The sequence below is a fragment of the Poeciliopsis prolifica genome, unplaced genomic scaffold, assembly GCF_027474105.1.
Source record: "Poeciliopsis prolifica strain line A6 unplaced genomic scaffold, Auburn_PproV2 SCAFFOLD005, whole genome shotgun sequence".
NCBI lineage: Eukaryota > Metazoa > Chordata > Actinopteri > Cyprinodontiformes > Poeciliidae > Poeciliopsis > Poeciliopsis prolifica.
In genome coordinates, this window is record NW_026562380.1 from 335,399 (window position 1) to 354,097 (window position 18,699).

Here is an 18,699-nt window from a genome sequence, read left to right on the forward strand (position 1 = left end):
GGTACAACTTGGACATTTATTTGGTTTAGGTCAACTTGGATGCTTGAGTCCAGTCAGAAGAAATATAATGAACAGCTTCCTCTCCGGTCGTCCCCGCCCCCTCCTGCCGAAGTAAACAAACTGTTGCCTGATGAGGGATTAAAATTCCAGGTCAGTGCAGAAAAATTGTAATTGTAATTAATGCAGTCCGGTCCTGCGTCACATACTGTAACAGGTCAGTTTCAGACATAACAGAGTAAACACTTCAGTCTTTTTAATGCAGGTATTACTGAATTCAGTTTGAGAATACACATTGTCTAATTTGGAGCAAGAAAAACAAGGTGACTTAATGAGGGACATGGACAAACCGCAGAGAAAATACAAGCAGCAGAACGACTACCGTAACAGTTGACCCCTTTGCTCTGTAATAAAGGAATATTACCAGCATTTCACTGGACTTATAACTCTACTTCACACATCTCTTTGCTTCTTCTGACTGGATTACAATAATGTTGCTCCACTGAAAATATACCATAGGCACACTAAAATAACCAATAAAACTAAAGCAATAAAATACTTATTTCTCCAGTGAAACAAATTTGCAAAAAATTGCATTTCATACCTGGATGTTTGTGAAGGACAGGGTGGGAAAAGAAAAAAGGTCAGATCAACACACCAAGAAATTCAGGAGGTGACTGAATACACACAGATTCCTTTGTACGTCTTCCAACACAGCACAGTGTTATTGCATGTACTGTTTGCTCAATGCTGCATTGCCCTCTGTTTGATTTATAAAGCTGCAGGGCTGCAGAGATCCCTGCAAAGAAAATAAGGCAGGAATCTGTTTTCTGGTTTTTAATGTCAATTCACACCAAGAGATGAATCTCAGTAAATCAGCTGTCATGTTTTCAAAACTTAAAACTTCAGTTATCCAATTTTTTAAGTAAAAATTATTTCACTAGGTAATTACACAGATATCAGTATAGAAGTTGATCCCACTGATATTTCAAATATTTGAGGATTACAGCTAATAAAAAAATGGAAGACTACTAACTTGACAGTTGTTCATTAGACAGTCAATATTTTTTTTAAAATAATTTTCTAATTTAATACTACTAAAGGGGCAGTATTACCTGCTATATGTCTCAAATATGACTTAAAGAAATATCACTTTGTAATTTATTGCCCTTTCTCACACTCTGCCTTTAGCATGTCATCACAACAATGCTATAAACCCTATTAAACAACAACAATTTTACCAAAACAGTTGATATAATGAGCGGAACAAATGTGCAGTTCTGCCAGGCGTTTGCCAATTGCTGCTGGCTAGTTTGAAGGAGCTGAGTGGGGAAGGGCTGCTCTGTGAAAACGGCAGCTCTGAGGAGGAGCTGCACCTCAAATGTGGAGGTAGGTCCACCGAGACGTTTTGTCCCATGTGCCATGGGATGTTAAAGCATTTTTCAAACATGAAAGAAAATATCAAAAGAAAACTTCAACATGACGTAAAGCTCAAAAGAGTTGATTTTATACTCTACTAACCCTTTAAAATAATATATTTTTTCTTCAAAGCAATCAACAGTCAGCAAGAGAAGACTATGAACCTGCAAAAAAAAAAAAAAAACATCCCCACAATTTAAACTTCCAGTTTGCTTTTCTCGCCTTGAAGTAAAACAGTTGCTCCTAATGAATGCTTTAGGATCATAATTAGACTCAGAGAAGCTCATAAACTTCCACCGGCAGCAGAGAAGCTCATTAGTTCATTTGAGTGAGCTGTCATCACACAGGCAGGGAATCAAAGCAAATAATTTTTCTTCTCTAACTTTATTCTTAGCAGGATTTCATGTGAGCATACTCCTCTAAACAGACATGTTTTAACAAGCAACTGTTGTTGGATCAATATCAATATCCTTCTTATTAAATATAAAGAGAGAGTGCAATCAGTGTGAATCATGCTATCATTCCCAACAGCAGAGTTTCTAGGAAAATCTTACAAATGCTTCACATTATAAACTGAAACGGCTCAGTGAGGCATGTCATACAGTAGATTATAGGTCAATAGAGTTGAGGAAAATAAAATAAAATTGCAGTTATTGAGTGCATCTGTAATCAAGCAGCACAGAACTCCCTTCCTCCTTTCATAAACCTGTGAACAACAATGATTAAGATGTAGACCACTGGAGGGAGGTATTGAAATCTGACATCTTTTCTCTACAGAGACCAAAATATATGAACGTATCCAAACTAATTCCACATTAAGATATCACAGTCGTCAATTCAAGCATTTGAGCAGTTTATCGTTGTACTCAATGTGCATTCTCTAGAAGACAAAGTTTCGAAGTGATCCTTGTGGCTACACAAGTGCAAAAGAGAAAATAAATCTTAATGAGACAATAAATAAACATCTGGTGTTAAATAAAAGTAGGTAGAGGATTTTTTTACCCTCCCCCTGGATTCACCCAGAAAAGATAAAAGTGAAATTTTGGAGCTAAAAAAACTCTAAAGACAATTTTTTTAACTTTATTTTATTTATTTTTTTTTTTTAATGCAGTTTCACTTTGTCCAAACTGATTTCATTAAGTTGTAAACAAAAGCTAAAAAGTTAATAATTGAGAGGAAATCATAACATAATGTTCAATGAAACAAAAGCTTTTCAGTCCGTGCAACATGATTGTTACCTTCACACACCCAATATGGCCCCAGTAGAAGCCCAATATATGTTTAAAAAAAAACACTTCCATTTTTATTTTTTATGATAAAATTATATTTCTACTTTTTCCAGTATGCTACTCTTCAGCAGCACTACATGTTCTCCACAGCAGAACATGTAGGAAATCAACCAGATAGATCGCTCCGATTATTCTGCATCACAGCATGATGGAAAGCTTTCACAGCCACCATACCAACCTATTGATAGATTTTGAAAATGGAATTCCAAATACATGAAACACTTCAAATTTGTGCGAGTTGCTGCGTCAGTGTGCGGAGCATTAAAAATAAGCAGCTTATATTGTTTGCTTAAATTATGGACACTCTGTGGGAGGACTTGTAACTGCTATGCCAAATTTACAGCCCTGAACATTGCAGTAGTGGCTACAGCAGGGGGTGAAAACCACTATTTCCACACAAGCAATAACAATAATTAGAGAGAAATATACAGAGTATGCAAGTGATATCCCACTGCTAAGTGCAGAACACTGTGTCACTGTAATTATAACTTGTGAACGCCGGTGCTTTTGCAGCAGATTTCATCTGAGCAAACACTAGCTGAGCAGTAAAACTCGAATCTGGCCAATCTAAGAATCTTAATTGAAGGAGTGGCAGAAGCTCGACAGATGGTGCAACTTGCAAGCACTACAGAATAATTAGGAAATAGCCCAGCTCCCCTCTCTCGTTTCCATATTTTTCATGGATGTTACAATAAACTGCTTCTTAAACAGGTGAAGAGGAAGAAGCTGCAGAGAAAGGCAGTTTTACAAGGAAAGAGCAGATGGAGCATTTTAACAAAAAGTGGAAAAAATAAATAGCAGGAAATACTGGCGAATCTCAATAATTATTAATAGGAAGTTAATAATTTCAGTCATTCAATTGAAAATGTGAAACATTTTTAAGTACAAACTGATAGCTTAAGCACTATGGCTTTCAGCCCATAAAAACACAAAACTCAGTGTTTAATAAAATCTGTGCCACCTATTGAAAACCTGACTCCAGCTACAGCTTAATTGTACCTAAATTCCTCACTTGACTGTGCTTCAGAAAAAATTTCAGACATTTTCCTAAATGTTTTCCTTCCCCTCAACTTTCCCTTAATACACTGCAACCTAGGAATCTCTCAAAAGGAAGTGATGATGTTTTGTGCCTTCTCTGATCTGTGGAATATGTCATTGACTGCCAGAACAGAACATTTATGTATCAAAATTTCTATTTTAAAGTTATCCATCCATCTATGCGTTGCTTAAATTGCAGGGACGCTGCACCTGATGACTATCCACAAAAGTCATTGGATAAGAGTCACGGTTGAATCTGGAAAGACTGACAGTAGTTCACTTTTTGTTTGTTATTATTTGACCTTTACTTAATTAAGTGAGACTATTGAGAACTAACTGATTTACAATGTCAGCTCCCCTGTTCTATCAGTTGATTATCAAAATGAACAAAAACATAAAAATGTTTCACATTGTGAGATTTCTATTTCTTAAGTCACTAAAATCAATTAACTTTATTGTTATAGTACTGTGCAGCCTACAGACAGTGCACATGTGAAAACTTTCAGGTTAAACGTAAGCGCTGACGAACAGATGCAGAGTTTATAGTCAAGAAAAAAAAATCCCATCAAAAAAATTGCTTTACATCAAGATCTGCAGAACTGACAGGCTGTTATATTAACAGCTGTTCAATGGGAGTTTGATGCTTTATCCATTACTAAGCAGAATCTCCAATCAAGTGAACAAGACCTATTTGTTTTTCTCTCTCTATTTCTATACATATCCAGTGCTGTGCTTTCATGGTGACCTTGGGCAATATGTTCTCTCAAGTTAATTCACAACCCTCCATATGACATGGGCGTCAAGTAACAAAAATGAGTACGAAACTAGCTTGGAACAGCATGAGTAAAACACAATGGTGTGGAAGAGAAGCCAATGAAGGGACCAAACGAGATGAATTGCAAAGGACGCCCAAGTGCTTCACCCTACTTTCAGCTGGCGCCTACTTTCAGAGATGAAAAGGAGGAGAGAACAGAATCATTTCAACTTTGATTTTCACACCAAAAGCAAAGGGCGGTAGATAAAGCAGGACAGGCTTCGGATACTTAGCGCATCGGAGCTGAATTCAGTAATCTGGCTGAGCATCTGCAGCTTTTGGATACATTTAAAACACCTGAGAAGAACATGAGGAGAACAGGTAAGGAAATATGTGAAAAATGTGTGTGCTACTCGATCTTTAGTCAAGAGTTTATATACACTGATTGTGCTAAATAATTTTGCTTGAAAAATATTTTGTTAATAGTTTTATAATTTCAAAAACAGGGATCCAGTGCCTTTCTAATAGTCAATAAATATTAAAATAGAGATGAAATGGGGGGAACATATACATGGTTGGACATTTGACCAGTAAACTGGTTATCCCAGTCAAAACAGTCAATACTATATTTGACAAAACATAGTTTTGTTTGGCGTTTGTTTGGCGAGGCCATCATAAGAAAAGCAAATGTTTTAGTTTCTTTTAAATAAAGAATCCTAAGCAGATATAAACTTAAAATAAAACCAGGAATCAAAACTTGAGACACAACTGGGACTGAAAAGGAAACCAACAGGAAAACTGAATAGAAGACTGAATATATAACCTGGGAGAACAATTCACAGGTGAGTTTATTTTAGTAAATGAGGCGCACTGAGCTGTGGGGGAGCATGAACTGGAGCACAGAGGGAGAATGGCTTTGACACAGTCTGTAAAGACTACAATCAAACACAGAAGAACATAAATACAGGAAAATAGGAAAATACAGAGATGAATTAAATAAGGACAAGACAAAAGACAAATAAATGATAGTGCAAAATGCAAAATACACTAAAAATCTCAGAACTCAAAACTGAAGTGAAAACAAAACTTGTCCTTAAAAATCATGACAAGGTAGAAAATATAAGGCTCTTCGTCTGCTTTGTACATTTTAAAGCCTGTTTTGTTGATTTGGGATCACTTAGTAGTTCAAACACTCAACTTTGGGAAAGTTTCAGTCATCTAGCTTAATTTCACATGATTGGTAAGTAGTCCACCACCTCCATAGTTTTATTAATTTTGTAGCGTACAGGTACCATAATGTTCCCTCCATCACATTTGAAGGTTAGTAAAGTTTTCTCATATTTTAAAGCCTCACTTTCACACCTTCAAACACACTACCCATCATTGTAGACATAGTTCAAATTCTACCTAAATGAAAACCTTCATTCAAGAAGGTATTTGTCTTGTTAAAGTGGACAGCTACACATTTTAGGGGAAGGGAACTTGATCAGCACCATTTCACGTTAAGTCAATATGAAACTGGCTTCCCACAAGCTTCTGTGGCACTGGTGTTTCAGGAAATTTCTTTTAATGGTAAATGTGAGTTGGAAGTTCCTTGACTGTCCCTGATTGTCGTCATCCTAACCAGTTTTCTTTCATATGAGGATAACTGTTTGGGTCAGCTGGTTTAAACTAAAACATACCTCGATATTCCAAAAGGATCTAAGGTCCCAAACAAATTAAAACCAGCTTTCAAAAGGCTTTAGCAGGTTAACATGATGTTTCTAGACACCTCTGACCTAAACCATGCATGCATAGCAATAAGGCATTACAATCTTCACCCCTCCCTGCATAAATAAAATGCAGCGTAAATCAAACTAAGCAAACCAACCTACCTCTTTATTACTGAAGGGAAGGGTCAAGTAAGTGCAAATGAGAAGGCAATGATGATAAATGCCATCTGACTATAATAGGGGAGGAAGCTCAGCTCCTGCCTGGTCTAATGACCTAATGTCATGTCAATGTGGAGGCACAGATAATTGGCCTCAGAGATAAAATATAATCAACTGTCACCAAGTTGACACAGCCATTTAAACTGTTCGAATTAGAAGATTTACTATATCAAGAAGGAAAAGCATTTATTATACAGAACACTATTCCTTCATATGTCTCAAAGAATATTTCTAGAAAGGCAAAACAAACATCTGGCTGTTGCCAAGGCCATCAACTTTCTGTTCCTGGCTGGACTTCATTTGTTAGTTGGGAGGGTGTTGTTGCTTGTTTACTTTGGTTTACACTGGGATTTGAACCATATTGGTGCTGTTGGCTGAAGACGTGCAGTTTTTGTCAAATATGTCACGGCTGGTAAAATAAATCTCAAGGTTGCTTCAGAGAACATTGAAAGCTGACAGATGGTCCTAGTCCTCCTGTTAGTGGGGGGAAAATTTCCACTAAGCTCTACTGCAGTAATAAGTAGGGCAGTCATACATTTGCAGAATGTTTTAGCCTTGATGATCTTTATCTCTGCATCTATTGGCCAAATAATAATAACTTTTGACCAATGTGAGAACTGCAACATATCACCCAGCCGACATGAGAGACAGCACTTCTTCTGTAATAGAGAATGACACAGATGGGGTACTTAAGAAAAAAAATACTTTTTAACTGCGTCTGTTCTCACTGTTCTCCATACACTAGACATTTCACACTGACATTACAAACTACAGTTCTATTGTTTTGTTTACATGAAGGCTACCTCCAGCTGCAATGGACTCTATAACTTGTGAGTTCATTTAGTCCATATAAAATCTGGCAGCAAAATAGTGCAAACAAGCATTCAAAAGTGAAAATTTAAAGTTACATTACAGACAACCGGATGTGGAGCAGTCAATTCAGGAGGACTCGCATCATTCAGTTTTTATGCTCCACTAATCTGGAACAAACTTTCAAAGTTTGTTGTGGTTTTTTTTGCAGTGCAAACTCTGCTAAGCAAGATGTGTCTTTATTCTGACCATCATGTCAGGTCATGCAATTTACCAAAAGATGGAGACCTTTGGTGGAAGCAGCTGTTATAAAACTTCTGGTTGTGTGAGTTAGCTAAGCTTATCAGAAGCATTGGAGCTCCATCATTGGCGTCTCTGAGAACAATTGGAGGAACTATAGGAGTATACAGTCAATTGACTGTATACAGGTGAGTCCTAGCAACATAGAATAGCATCAAAAACTGTATGATTTCTTAAATTTAATTCAAAAGTGCAACTCCTATAATTTATATATTTTTATGCAGTGGCCGTATTTATTGAGATATATCTGTGAATTAAATGAACATCCTCATCTGATGAAATGGAGTTAAACAAAGTGCTGGAAAAAATTAGATGAATAAAGATGAATCAGAAATGAGCAAATGGCTCCATTCATCTGTGCCCAGTTGTGCAGAGTGAGATGGAAATCATTGTTATGCAACAGTTAAACTCTGCAATGGACAACACAGCCCACAGAGGATGTTTCTGTATCCTTCAATGGGATGTTTCATAGCGTATTAAAGCAACTTTGGGAAGATGGTATTAAAGCAACTTTGGGAAGATGTAATTTTAAAAAAGGAAACTTTAGCATTTGATTTAGGAAAATGCAAAAAAAGAGAAAGTTTAGCTAATTGCAGTGAGATGGGTTCATAAGAGAACATGTCCAAAGCAGAATACATGAGGTAGGAGGTCAGCTTCCTTGTCTTTTCATAAATGGAAATAAATCCTTTTTCTCTGAGTCAATGGAAATAGACAGTAGCCCCAATGGTCTGTTGATCTCCAGTTATTGATTAGGCAATTTCTCTCGCCTCTTGTTCCTAATATTACTCTTATTCCCACTGAATCTCACAGCTTCGCTTCTTGCTCCAGTAGGAGCCCCTTTCTAGTCTCTCATTTGACATTTTTGGCTGTACTGTATCCATTCTCTCTTTCACTATCCTCCATTCCCACTTCTCTTTTCTATCTACTCTCCTCTCGTTCATCTCCCCTTTCTCCCTCTGCTTTCCTCTCTTATGATGTGTTTAGCATTCAAGGCCTCTCACTGCTGCATCACAGGCCTGTTTGTATCATCGAGCTGCAAAGAGAGAAAAAGATGTGATTCCTCAGAGGGAGAAAAATTTACCTTCACACTGAAGAGTAATGGCTGGATGTGCGGTCAAACACGCATACACAAACAGTTCATACTTAAGATTCAAACTTTGCATCTCATCAAATCCGTGATGTGAAATGATATAGGCTTGCATGCATAAGTAAGTTCAACAATGCAAGTCTGCATAAATGCTCCCAAAATCATACACAAGCTCAATCCCCGGTTCATCAAAAGAAATAGCATGAGCAATTACAAGCCTTTTTTTTTGATTCACTGTTAATGCCAGAAACCATTTGACTTTGTCAGTTAATCGTAGCTGAGCATCCATGCAATTAACCTCAAATTGTTTGTATGTCAAACATGTAAGGAAGATTTTTTCTAATGTGTGACCCCTGCATTCTGAGTCATAGGTCAACAAGCTAATGAGGAGCCCCTGCAATATTCATCCTGGAGTAAAGCACTTTAAATGCGGCTTACTGGAAACAGATTCATAATACATCCCTAACAAATTCCAATTAGAAAAGAATGATCACATCACCTTTATTTGGTTCTCATCTATTTGGTTTTCTTGTATAAATGTGGGTTATGTTTTACATATTGAATTTTCTTATTGATTAATGTATCTGCTTTCAAATGAAGCAAGTCACCGCTGTCATAGAACATAGCTTTTAAACTGTGCATAATCACAAATCTGTTTGCACATCTGGTAAAGCTACAAAAAATCATGAATAATTTTATTTCAGCCGCATAATGGCACATTGTAAAACGTACATTTAAGTACATTTATGAAGTAGAGAAAAGTATTTCAAAGAAATTAGATGTCTATATGTCTGTGTTTTACATTATGTTATGATCAAGTCCAAAGTTTGATAAGTGCATCTGTTTCTTTCTTTTGCTCTGTGTGTGTGTGCGTGTGTGGGTGTGTGCATGTGTGTGTGCGTGTGCATGTGTTTGCTCCGTAGTCAGTGGTAGCAGACGGCTGTTCACATCAAGCTGATTCTGGTTCCTTTGAAGGTTTCTCTCTACATGCATGCTCAGTAGGAGATTGTCACAAAGTCAATGACTCAACGCAAGAGATTGTCAACTGCATCATTTGCTACATGCTCATTCAGGAGAAGTGAATGCTGGAAGTCAATGACTTGATGCAATCTGCCAGGTATTTTGTTATTTTTTATATAAAATAAACAGATATTTTTGACAACTAGAATGTTTGATAACTAGGATTAATTGGAATGCATGTACTTTACTTTAAATCTGCATCAATTTAAAGTAGATTGTTTTTTGTAAAGTGCCTTCAGATGACGTGTTGTGAATTGGAGCCAACAGCTCATGATTTCTCTATATTTCTTTTGAATGATGTGTGATGTCAATATTTTCCTGTGCAGGATTTCAAGGTTGCTCTGTTTCTCTTGTGCAAATCAGTGCTAATGGTGATGGTTCAGAATATTAAACGTGCTTTTAATGCAGATGATTCAGGGATCAATTTCTCTTCTTTTCTTAGCAGTCTTGGCAACATCCTTAAGACTGTTTAGTGTTTATGACAGGATGGTGACAGCAATGCCTCTTCTGTGGATCTCAGATGCAGAAATGTAAATATTTCCTCCACATGGCTGAATAATGGCACATTGCTGAGATCATGAGGTTATAATGAAGAGATATTTGCTTCCACAGCGCATTTTGGTGGATAATATGGTCAGAATAAACTCATTCCACCACATTGGAAAAATGGAGGAGTTGCTTATGTCATTTATCAGATATTTATGGATATCTGTATGAATGAGAATATATAGAGGAAGAACTGTTGGCAATACAGAACTAAGCACAGACACAGAGGGAAAAGTAATTGAGTGGAAGCTCCAGACAAAATAATCTATGCATTGGTGTTGATACATGTAGGCTATGAGCCTTAATGTAGTCATGAGTGGAACTGGGCCTGGAAACAATTTCCCACTTTATCCAGCAGAAACTCCACAGGTTCACAGTTTGCATCACATAAAATATATAATTTTCTAGCACCTAAGCTGCCGTTCTCTAGTTTTCAAAGTTAAAGTAGAAATAAAATCCAGCCTTAAAGGAGGCTAATGCACAGTACCTTCTGTGTGTTTTAAAAAGATTGTATTTGACAGAGCGACTCAAAAAACTTTGTAGCTGGGAAGTTTTTAACAACAATCTGCAAACTGTGGCATGCATTTGTGAAATGAAATCTCGGTCAATCTATTTTCTGGAAGTCAGATAGAATCTTCTAGTGTGTAATTTCATATCAGTATAATCCAAGAAAAGCCTCAGAGATTTTTCAGAGAACATTAGTGAACAAACAGCAGTGTGAAAACACAGTAGTCAAGTCAGTGAAAAAGTTGCAGAGACACTTAAATTAGAAGTGAGGAATAAAAAACAATTCAAATGACAAGCAGAAAAAGCTGGTGCTACAAAATAGTGACTCAAGGGCTAAATATGAATCTACACTTGTCAGATTGCTGTTGGTAAAAGCTTATTTTATTATCACAATGAATCCAGTAAATATATATTGGCGTGTGTGGTTTTATTACGACAAATGGTGTTTGCATACTTTTGCAAAGCAGTAAGCAGTGTGCAGAGACCTGTGAACCTCTGGGGAACAGTGAGAGATTGTCTATAAGTAGGAAGAGATGGGACACTCAATCACATATTATCTGTCAATGACCCAGAAGAGGAACATCTAAAATGACAAATATTGTTTCAGAAATATTGTTTCACCTTAATGAAATCTTCATGCTACAGTTCAGTTCAAGGATAATGCCTGTTGACTCAGGAAGTAAGATAGGATGCCGTATGGTGGTGTAATTTTACGATGATTAGTTGTGACTCTATGCAGAACATCATCAGTTACTAACATCATTTTGGGGTGAATCTTATATTCCAGGAAAAACACTAAAAGGATTTTGAAAACCTTTTGAAATTACTTTTAAAACTCTCAATTAAAAGCTTTACAGATCTGAACCTGACATGAAGGGCATATTAACCCTTTCAGGCTGAAATTACTTGCAAAGACTAGCTAAGTAGCACTGAGCTCTTGCAAATCTGCAACATCTGCCTGGAGAGGGTTAACGGAGAACTATTAAGCTTCCTTGGACAAGTTAGGAAAGATCTATCAGAAACATCCTCAATAATACGACAGAACATATTATATCGTGAGTCAGACCCAGACGGATTTGTTGAAGCTCTTCCAGGTTTCCCACAGGCCTCTCTGCTGCTCCTGTCACAAATGCTCACCATAACTGGCCAACAGTAGTCCAGCTAAAGGACTGCTTTATGTTGGTTTATCACATGAAATCCAAATACTTTGAAATATCCAGTTGTAATTAGAAATTGTGCAAAGGTTCAACGTGTATAATTGTTGTGCAAGGCAGACAAGTCTGCAATAATCATGATGCTGAAAATGACAAATGCCCTCTGCCTTCTGTGGATCTATTTGCATATTTTTTCTTTAGACGTGACAAATAACTAAGTGATTTTCTCATTTAAAAGTCTTGCTGCCATTACAGTTCCAGCTGGTGAGATATTGTAATATATTGGCAGAAACAACTTTCAGGCCTTCCAAACAGTTGCTCTAGAGCAGACCTTTCACGTCATTGTTCCCCAAATCATTAGGGATTAGGTGAGAGGTAGCAAGTTGATTGCAGCTTATCAGTTTGAGACTCTAAATCATCACCGGAGAGCAGCTTTCAGTCACTCACATGCACCCTAAGAAAGTGTGAGGGAATGAAGAAGCAGATGTGATTGTTTGGGAGGATGTTGCAGCCAAATCTTTTTTAATACACTTTGCTTCCAAGACAACAATGAGAGTGCAAAGTAGTTTTCAATTGAAACCTCTGTGCAGGCAAATCCTTGTGCTTATGTGAGCTTTTCCTTAGCTTTTTCTTTATCACTCAGTCTTTACTCCAGTGGGTGTCCTGTTTATTTAGAAAAACACACATCCATCCCCTTTCCATGAAAGTTTAATCCTCTTAAAGACTTGTTATTTAGGTTCAGTCAAACCAGTCAAATTACTGTTGAACAAAAATTGAAAAAACTGGTTTGGAGCCAGATGCTGTTCTTAGCTTCATCCCAACAGAGTTCAGTGCAAAAACAATATTTCTAGTATTAATCATAAAGTCATTTCAAAATGTTGGAAATCTTGGTTTTCACAGATCAAGAAAATGTAACATTTTAGAATCTAGAAATTACTAATAAATCATCATACACTTCCCTTCATTAGTGACAGCGACGCTTAGCACTGTATAAAACTGAAATCTGACTGCATCAGATTATGTCTTCTGTAGGTGGTGGAACTTGATTAAGATTTTTAACCAAGTTAAGTGCAGGGTATGTGATTAATGAATTGTAATTAATCACATTTTAATTAAAAAACACACACACACCAACAGAGTAAGCAACCCCAAAAGCCATTTTTACAGCTAAATTATTGAATAAATAGATATATGAACTCAACAACAAAGATATTTATTGTTAATAATTGCTATTTAGGACATTCACCATCAGATTGGTGTCTAGTGATATTAAACACCCAACTTTTAAATTCCAGAAACTCCTGATTATTCGTGTAAGTTTTTCAGAAATGTAGTCTATTAAAAGAAATGCAGATAATTTGTTTCAAATATTAAAGAAATTGTTTAAAGGAAAGAAAAAAAACGACTGATAATATATGTCAATATATATAAAAATGACAAAGTGACAAGGATTAATGTCTCAGCGGTATAAAGCATAATGCTGGCTCTTAGGAAGGTGGCAATCAGCAGGGCCATATGCTGCAAGTCTAAGTGCAATTGGACATAAAAAGGACTTTAAAGAGGGGTAAGTGTTTGCCAGATTGGAGATAGACCACTCATCCAGGCAATCAGTTACACAAAGAGAGGAAATAGTTTGTCACAGAAGAGTTGGTGCATGTGCTTCTTTTTTTCTTTTTCTTTTACATAAACTACACTTTAAAATATAGTTACCCTCTCACAATTAGAAACATTATGTTTTTATTTAAAAAAAACTATTTAAGTGCATTGAGTTACAGCTCCCTGATTTCATGCTGCTTTTAACTGATCTAAGACACTAACATATTCTATGCTAATGAAAAAAACAAAGTTACTTCCTATGACCCCAACATGAGAAATAATGGGGAGTTTTACAGACTACAACAAAATCAGCAACATTTTAAGTTATAACAGAAGAATGAAAAAAAGAGAAAAGCTCCAGCAGGAGAGCATCTGTGCAGCACTGGGATCTTTATGAGGTACACTTGTTCCGTCAGTAAGCGGAGAACCCAAACGCAGAGAGGAGGCAAGAAGCAGGTGAATGAAAACTGTTTTTTTTTAAACAGGGAAAATCAAAAGCTAACAAAAATCTATTGAGAGCAGGGAAAATTTTAATTAATAAATCACAGGAGGAACACAGGATGGTTGCAACACCTACCAAGAAAAATCTAAGATTTATACTGAGGAGCTTGATTACTGGAATGCTAAACAGGTGAGTTAATGAGGAGATGAGGGACAGTTGGGGAGTGCAGGAAGCAAAGACACGGAAATAACAAATTGATACAAAGAGCACAGAGCTGAACTAAATACAAACCAAAGGGAAGAAGCCTAACACAAGTAGAGGAATCTGAACCAGTCAATATCCACAACCTATTAAACTCTAATTGTCATAACAATATCTCTGGGGAATAGCAAAGCACTGCTGAAAGCAAAATTAAGTAGGATTATTAATGCAAACTCAGCATATCAATAATATTTTGCAGCAGTTGGATCTATTTTGCTGCCTTTATTTCACAACAATTTATGACAATATTTTTAGCAGGTGATATGCTAAAGCTCATAAAGAGTGTTAAGGAACACGATGAAGAAAAAGTAAGGTGTGTTGATTGCAATCAATATTATCATCACAATATTTAAATATTGTATTACAACAACTATGTTTTTCTGAGCTTGTGTCTACCACATACTGGGTTCAAGCCTTCTTCAGCGACTGCAATGTTCCACACACTGATGTCGCTTCATGGTTATGACATGATATATTGCACATTTCGGAATAAAACTATTATAAATAAACCGTGTGGTTTATCACTGTTGCTGACTTACACAACCCTCTCACCAAAGGCAACAATAAATGTTGCAGTATGTCTGCTCTGGACTGGAAAACATTACTGTCAGCCAACGTTCCCTCTAATTTTTCATGTGTCTGAGCAAACACACAAGCTTCCTGGGCACACTGAGGACCACTGTGAGCATCATCAGTGTGCACGGCGTGGCCACGCACAAGTATCATAAATCTGGGATCATAGAAAGTTGAATGGCTTATTAAAAAAATCAAATTACATCAGCAATTTTTATTCGTTTGATTTTAATGTAAGTGATTTGCTCAATTAAATTAAAAAAAGGAAAGAAAACATTGCTGTTCCTGAGATGCATGCTATAGGTAAGAGTCCTGCTTCAGCCCGGGTGAGAAATGAGACATTACACCTTTCAGACATAAATGTTTGTTCATATTAAAACATTCACATTTTGCACAATGAAATGTTTTCTGTAGCTTGTGATGCAGTATAAATTCTTGTAAAATATTTAATTACAGTTTTTTTCACATCTGCCCTTCTCACTTCTCCAGTGGTTGTACACTTAGCCCAGGTTTATGGGTCAGTCTGCTTCTTGCTTTATGTTCTTGAATTCAGCATATTGACTGTTAATGGCCTCCATAATCTGTGGGTGGAGGAGAATGGCCTCATACTTCTTTGCCAGTGTGCAAATGTCTGCTTATCCATAGTCAAAGTCTGAACTCAACATTTCAATATCAAATGCAGACCATTCCTTTCATTTGATTTGATTCCATTTGATCTTAGAAGAAGTGCATTTCTTTTTTTTACTTTGGCTTGGTGAGTGGATGTCCCATGTAGACATGATAAGGTGATGGTTTCACGTTTCTTAACTCTGCCGCACTATTCTCACCTGCACGGCGCATATGACCAAGGCACGTAACCCACGTAGCGAAAGTGAACCGTATCGTATCATTGGCTGGATTCCTGTCACTCACTGAGTTCGATCGCAAAGTAGTACGGAAAAAAAATTTATTGGTCCATAGTCAAAACTGATGTCTGAGCTCAATGTCCTCTTTACGTTGGACTTTATTTTATGCGCTACATAGATTTTCTTGTGCGCTGAGAATATGTGAGCAGTGCACGATTGCGCAGGCGCGCAGCTTAGAGGGAACATTGCTGTCAGCAGATATTTAGCAGATATCAGGATCAGATATCAGAATTTTGACTTTTAGTTTTCTTAATATTATCATACTGGGTTGCACAGTGTCCTAATATCACAGGATGGCAAGAACTTCACAGAAGGAAGGCAGGTAAATATGACAGTTTGCATGTTTTCACATTTCATCAACAAGCACATTAGCTTAAATGTGCTTGTTATGGAAACAAGAAAATGACATGCATTGCAAGAGGCACTGATTGGTATGAGATATAAAGTCTTTTCAAGTTAAAGGAGTTAAAGTCAAAGTGAAGTGACAGTCATCTCGGTCTGTGTCTGTTTATCTATCATTCTTTAATTTAACCAGGTAAAACCCCTTTGAGATCCAGAACTCACTTTCAAGAGGAACCTGGGCAGAAATCTGCAACACACAACAACACGGTTACGCAACCTATTTATCTGTCACTCCACAAAAACAGGGGACGTCAAGTTATTGGTAATTTAACATCTCGATGAGCTCATCCCATGAACTTAACTAGGATCTGTTTTGACATATTATCACCTTTTGTAGTGCCTCCTCGTTAACAAGTCGTAGATCTGCGTGCATACAGGAGTCTTCACTGTGGGCTGTTGAACTGAGCAGTGTTAGACAAGTCGACTGATGAGTCACATGGGAGCGTGTCTTTGAGTGCTCCTTTGGAGCATTTCAATTTGTTTCTGATATTTGATACCCAGTATTTTCAACGTGCACAAGAAAGAATGCTCTGAAAAACCGTGCCACCTTTCCGGTGAAGGAAAATAATGGTAACTTTAACTCAACAGGCTTTCACTGTCTTTCATTAACAGCTGCTAAAACTATATTTTATCTCTTATGAACCTGACACTTCACATCTAGAATTGATTCCTGTAGTGCATTTGCCTTCAGTCGGATAATTTGTTTTCAGTGTTAGTTAGAATATTCTGTTTCCTGTCTCTTGCTGTGTTGCATTCGCCAACACTGCATGAAGGGATTTGTTCCGGTTGAAATAAAGTATTTAATTTGACGTGCGTTTGCACTCACCGCTTTCACACTTCAAATGGAAAATTTGTGTAGCTTGAAGATGTCAAGATCAGAAATTTCACAAAGGATTAGATCTAACTCTAAAAATCCAGTTTTCTTTGAAGAGTATATATCATTTTTCAGTGTTTTTTCCCTCTTATGCCACTTCTATAATAAAAAAAAAGACAAAATAGCTACCAAATCACACCGATCTGTGCCATACTGTGCAAATGAGGCATAATGCAGCATTAATGGACTCTGTATCACTGTGGAGAATTTTATGCAGACTTTTTTTAATTAAGCAACACTTAAGCATAAACATCCTGTTTAGGGTCATGAAATAACATCTGGAGTATATTTAAAAGCAGACCTTTAAAAACACCTTTGAAAACTGGCTGTAGTATGGACTATGCAGCTCATCTAGTAACATACGTGCATGATGACAAATCACTAGTAAAAAATGAAATGACTGTAAAGAAAGTACAAAAAACTTGGAATGGACTGTGCATGTATTTGAATTTTTATTTGTTATTCAACAAGGCATCGTATCAGGAGTTGATCCAAAATATTTATGCAGTGTCACACCAGAATAAAACATTCAGCCAGAACCATAAAAAGCCAAGACGGTGATATGGCAAACAGTGTCAGACAAACAGCGTCATTCTGGAGTTTTAATCCACTCAGCCCAGACACTGATGTCATTAATTCTGAGTACCAGTCATCTTTTTACAGGGTAATATAAATCAATATACAGTGACAATACTTTTCAAAATTATTTTTAAGTTAATGTTGATTGGGCAGGTTATAATGTATTGTTTTAATGGTGTCTGGAGAAAAGTTTCATAATTAAGTGGGACAGGGAGCGAGCTGCCAGAATGTCAGGAACAATACTGGGAGAAGTCGAGGTAAAGCTTTCCAACTGAAGAACAACACCAGTTGCCACGCATGGTGGCACCATTAGCTGAGTGGTTTGTTTAGCTGTCAGTGATCTGGTGCACCTCAAAAACTGGATGGAGCAGTCTAGACAGAGGACTTCCAATCACTACTATTTGGCTGAAATTTAGGTAAATATGGATGTTTTGATGTGGCAATGATCTCAAACACACAAAAGAAGCTAAAAGGTAGCTGGAATTACAGATTATATAAATAAGAGGGAGAGTTATTTCAGAAAATTATTGATAGCTACAAAACCTGAAATATTTGTCTAAATAATATTGAGGGCTTATATTGACATATTTAATCTGTTAGACATCAGAAAATACTTACAATATATTTAAAAATCTTGTAACTAATTTTTGTTTTTAAAGTTATGCAAGTTGTCTTATTATTAGTGCAGTCCCAAAGACCTGTTTAAAAACATAATTAATAGCAAAAAAATATGTGAGACATATGCCAATGATGAGTGCATGTGAGCTTTTGGCAGGAGTAACAACCATGATCTTAACATCACATTTGATGAACACAGTCTAAAGTTAACCACTGATTTTACAATATTCTTCTACTTTCTTTAAAGGCAGCCCAACTATGATTTCTGAGTGTGTGACCTTTGCAGAGTTTTCTACATAAATACTAGTTTTCCATAGCCTGGAGCTACAAGCAGCCCTGAAAATGCTGATAAGACCAGAGGGATTTCACACAGTTAGACGAAAGCAGAAGAAAATCAAATACAACTAAAAATCTGTAAAATGTGGAAAAAAATCCACATATTTATCTTTATCCTTTCCGTGATTGTACTTGCATGTTTAAAAACATACATAATGATAGTTTTTTTTTCTATGAAATTAATAAATGGATGCCAACTTTTATTTTCTATTTTTCAGGTGATCCAGGGTATAAAACTGCTTGGCCTGCCTGCTGCAGATG

At 36.7% G+C, this 18,699-nt stretch overlaps 1 protein-coding gene across 1 annotated transcript in view; it reads right to left on the bottom strand.

Annotated features, from left to right (window-relative positions):
- Positions 1–18,699, bottom strand: part of LOC129359787 (adhesion G protein-coupled receptor A3) — a 169,491-nt gene that overhangs the window by 90,623 nt on the left and 60,169 nt on the right. The gene's annotated exons all lie outside the window — the stretch shown is intronic.